Below are 6,019 nucleotides of genomic sequence, written 5' to 3'. Positions count from 1 at the left end.
ATTCAGTCAATCTTATTTTTTGAGCACTTACCGTATGCAGGGCACTGTACTAAACCCCTGGGAGTGTACAAGCTGTTAGAATCTCAAGTTCTTGTTTTTCACCAGAACTACTGATAAGATGAAGAAAGAAATCAAGATTTTGCCATGACCACTACATACCCGTTACACGGTTCTGCTATGTTCTCATTCCATCTCTCTCCAGGCTGCTCACACTCATTTTATTCCCCCTACTGTTGCCCTGGGGACTAGATGACAGTTTCAATCTCTGTCCTGGTAATCAAACTTTCTCTGTAAATGGTCTTGTCTTCAAGGATCCATTCTGCCATATAATTGCAATAATAACAATATTCATTAATCGCTTACTATGTGCTTAACACTGTACTAAGCACTGGAGCAGATACAAGATAATCAGATCCCACGTGGGGCTCACAGTCTAAATAGGAAGGAGAACAGGTTTTGAATACCCATTTTACAGATGAGGAAACTAAGGCACAGAGAAGTTCACTGACTTGCCCAAGATCACACAGCAGGTGAGTGGAAGAGCTGGAATTACAACCCAAGCCCTCTGCTCTTTCCACCAAGCCATGGTACAAATGCATAGGTGAGGCAGAAGGGAGGGAGACTAGGGTGGGGAGATGAGATTAGTCAGGGAAGGTTTTCTGGAGGAAAATGTCATTTTAGTAGGGCTTCGAAGATGAAGTGGTGGTGTGTAGGATATGAAGTTGGAGGGAGCTCCAGGAGGAGGGAGAGAGTGAGCAGAAGTTTCCATTCAGCCCATTTAGACTCTGAGGTTGAGGCGTGCGGCTCCGTGGGCTTGTGAAAGGAGTCGGGAAGCAAAGCCAGAGGAGCATGAAACCATCGTTTCTGGAAGTTCTGGAAAACTTGTTTCGCTGAAAGATCTGGAACCTGTTCTTTATCAGGACTGCAATCTAGACTGTAAACTCACCGTGAGCAGGGAATGTTTCTGTGATATTGTTTTGTTGTATTCATTCATTCAATTGTATTTATTGAGTGCTTACTGTGTGCAGAGCACTGTACTAAGCACTTGGGAAGTATAATCTTCCAAGCACTCTAAACTGGAAGCTCACTGTGGTCAGGGAATGTGTCTTTCTATTGCTATAATGAGCTCTCCCAAGTGTTTAGTAAAGTATTCTACACACAGTAGGCACTCAATAAATACAACTGACATTTAATACAGAGCTGTGCCCACAGTAAGCGCTCAATAAATATAATTGATGGATCTGTGGCTACGGGAGGGGGTGGGGGGGAGGTCATACACGTCTTCACAGGCTGGTGCCCGTCCTTGAAATTGGGATCCGTGGGACAGCTCCTCCTCCCCAGCTGCACTGATAGGACCTGCCTCCAGTAACAGGCTGGATCAATGTGGCATATACACTGCCAGGACTGTGTTTATGGTACTTATGGAATTTGTTTATGGTACTACCTCATTGTGGGCAAGAAGTGTGTCTGTTTATTGCTATATTGTACACTCCCAAGCACTTAGTATAGTGCTCTGCACATAGTGAGAGCACAATAAGTACCACTGAATGAATGAGTTACGTGCTTACTATGCACCAGGCACTGTTGCTGAGCACTGGGGGAGATACAGGCTAATCAGGTTAGACGTGATCCACGTCCTACACGGGGCTCACAGTTTTAATCCCATTTTACAGATGCGGGAACTGAGGCCTAGAGAAGTTAAGTGACTTGCCCAAGGTCACACTGCAGGTTGGGGATTAGAACCCAGGTCCTTCTGCCTCCCAGATTTGTGCTGCTGAGACAACCAGGCCAACGACAGGGAGCAGCCTGACACAACCTTTCCTATCAGCGGTAACACTGTTGGGAAGTAACTTGGCCTAGTGAATTAGAGCCTGGGCTTAGGAGGCCGAAGGACCTACGTTCTTATCCTGGCTCCACCATTTGTCTGCATTGAGAACTTGGGCAAGTCACTTAGCTTCTCGGTGCCTCAGTTACCTCATCTGTAAAGTGAGGATTAAGACTGTGAGGTCCTTGTGGGACAGGGACTGTGTCCAACCTGATTAACTTGTATGTAATACAGTGCCTGGCACCTAGTAACCACAAAACAAATACCACCAAAAAGAAAAAATGACAAATCACTAAAGCAGTTTCCAGGAAATCTGATGCTTCTGAGGCATGTTTTCCTTCTGCAAAAAAAATGCACTCCGCTAGGTCTGTGTCTATGTTGTTATTATTATAATAGTGTTTTTCATCTTATTTGCCACATCCTTATGGTAAAGCACGACACTAAGTGGTGGGTTTATTAGTGAGGACATTAATTCATCTTACCTCCTTCCCTTCCCCACAGCACCTGTATATATGTTTGTACATATTTATTACTCTATTTTACTTGTACATATCTATTCATTTTATTTTTTTAATATGTTTTGTTCTCTGTCTCCCCCTTCTAGACTGAGCCCACTGTTGGGTAGGGACTGTCTCTATATGTTGCCAATTTGTACTTCCCAAGTGCTTAGTACAGTGCTCTGCACACAGTAAGAGCTCAATAACTATGATTGATTGATTGATTCAGATACTGCCGCCGACCCACTAGAGGCTCTCAGTTTCAAACAGGCACAGTTGGAAAGAATTAACAGGGTGTATGCGTGTATATATAGCATCTTTCATCTGGAAAATGAGATGACGATGCTTTTGTGAGTGGGAGAGTCAGAGGGGTAATACCAGTAACAGTGACAGCTGTGATATAATGATGTTGGTGTTTGTTAAGTGTTCTTGGGGGAAGTGTGTCTTCAGTAAGGCTTTGAAGTAGGGGAGAGCAATTATCTGTCCAATATGAGGAGGAAGGGCATTTCAGGCTAGAGGCAGGATGTGGGTGAGAGATCAGGGGCATGATAGATGAGATTGAGGTACACTGAGGTTAGCATTAGAGGAGCAAAGTGATCAGGCTGTTGTAGTAAGATCATGATGGTATTTGTTAAGCACTTACAATGTGCCAAGCACTGCTCAAAGTGCTGGGGTAGATACAAGGTAATCAGGTTGTCCCGTGTGGGATTCAGTCTTCATTCTCATTTTACAGACTAGGTAACAGGCACAGAGAAGTTAAGTTACTTGCCCAAAGTCACACAGGTAACAAGTGGCGGAGGTGAGATTATAACCCACGACCTCTGACTCCCAAACCGAGCTGTTTTCACCAAGCCACACTGGTGAGGTAGAAGGGGGCAGGGTGATTGAGTGCTTTGAAGCCAATGGTGAGGAGCTTTTATTTGATGTGGAGATGGACGGGCAGCCACTGGAGTTTCTTGAGCAGTGGGGAAACAGGATCTGAACGTTTTTGTAGGAAAAAGATCTGGGCAGCAGAATAGAGTATGGACTGGAGTGGAGAGAGATGGGGAGGTCAGTAAGGAGGCTGTTTGAAACTACAGAAAGGGAGAGAGATCAGAGCTGGAGATGCCAAGTTGGGTATCATTAGCACAGAGGTGGTAGTTGAAACCATGTGAGTGAATGAGTTCTCCAAGGGAGTGAGTGTCGATGGAGAATAGAAGTGTACTGCACTGCTGCTTGGGATATTACAATAGAGTAAGTAGACATGATCCTTGCCAACACAGAGCTTACAATCTAGCAGGGGAGAATGACATTAAAATAAATTACAAATAGGGAAAAAGACAGAGCAGTAGGGAGAGGGGTTTTGGTGACTACCTGAGGATTTAGGGGATGAAGATTCAAATACATAATTGACACAGCAGGGTAGCAGAAGGAAAGGGGATCACTGAGAAGACAAGTGGCCCAGTGGAAAGAACATGGGCTTGTGAGTCAGAGAACCTGGGTTCTAATCCCAGCTGTGTGACCTTGGGCAAGTCACTTAGCTTCTCTGTTCCTAAGTTTCCTCAACTGTAAAATGGACACAATACTTGTTCTCCCTCCTACTTAAACTCTGAGCCCCATGTGGGACAGGGACTGTGTCCAATTTGATTAACTTGTATGTATTTAGAACAGTGCTTCACATAGTAAGAATTTAACCAATGCAATAATGACGATGATGATGGTCATGATAATAATATTATGAATTAATTGGAGGCCTAGCCCACCATCCCCTTTACAGAGGTGGCTACAGGAAGCTCTGGGAGAAAAGATCCCCTCCAAAACTTTCGAAGTGCCTGAGTACTGTGCCTGGATAAATTGTTTAAAATGACCAAACCTGAAAGCAAGTCATCCTGTTCTTTTCCAAAAGTATCTTTAAATCAGTAGCCTGATTGGGTAGAAAGGGTGGAGCTTCAGTAGACCTCTTTCTTTTCCTCACTTGTCTTACGTGAGACCTTGAGCAACTCATCTAGCCTTTTTATGCCTCGGTTTCTTCATCTGTAAAATGGGGATAAAGTACCTGTTCTCCCCCAACCTTTGACTGTGAGGCCACATGGGATAGGGACTGTGTCTCATCTGATTATCTTGTATATTTCCAGGCACTTATCCCAGTGCTTGATACGTAGTTAGTGCTTAAGAAACACCTCGATTATTATTATTGTTATTGGGATTCTTCTGTGATGAACTCTAATTTTAATAATAATGGCATTTATTAAGCGCTTACTACGTGCAAAGCACTCTTCTAAGTGCTGGGGAGGTTACAAGGTGATCAGATTGTCCCACAGGGGGCTCACAGTCTGAATCCCCATTTTACAGATGAGGTAACTGAGGCACAAAGTTAAGTGACTTGCCCAAAGCCACACAGCTGACAATTGGCGGAGCTGGGATTTGAACCTTTGACTCCAAAGCCCATGCTATTTACACTGAGCCACACTGCTTCCCTGGCTTTTCTGCCGGCTTTTCTTAGGCTCTGCTGACACCAGGTGGCTGTTGTCAATTTCTTATCTAGTTCTGTCTAAGTCATCCTCCCCATCTGGTTCCTTCCCCCTTCTATCACCAGCGAGCATTTGTGGTTCAATCAATAGTATTATTGAGTGCTTTCTGTGCGCAGAGCACTGTACTAAATGTTTGCAAGAATACAATATGACAATAAACAGACATTCCCAGCCCACAACTAATACAGTATACTATTAGTAATACAGTATACTAAGTTCTGGGGTAGTTCCAGTATATTCAGATTACAGTCTCTGCCCACCCAGATCTCACAGTCTAAGTAAGAGGGAGACAGAGAGTGTGGCATAGCTCAGAGGTGGGCTTAGGAGGACCAAAAAGGGCCAGCATGGAATTGCAGGGAGGAGAGTCACTGAGTAAGGAGGACCTCTATACCTCCTGTACCTCCTCATTTCAGTCCACATTTCACTCTGCTGCCTGGTTCATTTGTCCTCAATATGATTCCACATCCACCTCGACATCAACAGAAACTCCTTACCACTAGCTTTAAAGCACTCAATCACCTTGCCTCTCTGATTTCCTTCTACAACCCAGCCCACACATATCCCTCCTCTAATAATAATGATGGTATTTGTTAAGCGCTTACTACGTGCCAAGCACTGTTCTAAGCACTGGGGTAGATGCAAAGTACTTAGGTTGTCCCACATGGGGCTCACAGTCAATCCCATTATGTTAATGTCAATCTCCCCCTCTAGACTATAATCTACTTCTGAACAGGGAACAAGTGTACCAACTCTGTTCTACTGTACACTCCAAAGCACAAGCAGTCTGATCTGATGGACAGAGTGTGGGCCTGGGATTAGGACCTTGGTTCTAATCCCAAATCTGCCATTTTTCTGCAGTGGAATCTTGGGCAAGTCACTTAACATCTCTGTGCCTCAATTACCTCATCTGTAACATGGGAATTAAGACTGGGAGCCCCATATGGGACAGGGACTGTGGCCAACCTGATCAGCTCCCCAGCATCTGGAACAGTGTCTGACACATAAGTGCTTAACAAATACCATAAAAAGAAATCACTTAGTACAGTGACCTGCACCCAGTAAGTCCTCAATAAATATGTCTGATTGATGGACTGAACGAGGCTCAGGGGGAGCCTGGGTGCCAATCGTCAGAAGTCTTGACTTGGTGCTGAGGGACTTGGCAAGCACCAGAGAGAATAAATATCATC

This window comes from Tachyglossus aculeatus, chromosome 17 (genome assembly GCF_015852505.1).
Source record: "Tachyglossus aculeatus isolate mTacAcu1 chromosome 17, mTacAcu1.pri, whole genome shotgun sequence".
Classification (NCBI taxonomy): domain Eukaryota; kingdom Metazoa; phylum Chordata; class Mammalia; order Monotremata; family Tachyglossidae; genus Tachyglossus; species Tachyglossus aculeatus.
The sequence above is the reverse complement of the archived record's forward strand: the minus strand, read 5'-3'. Positions refer to the sequence as shown.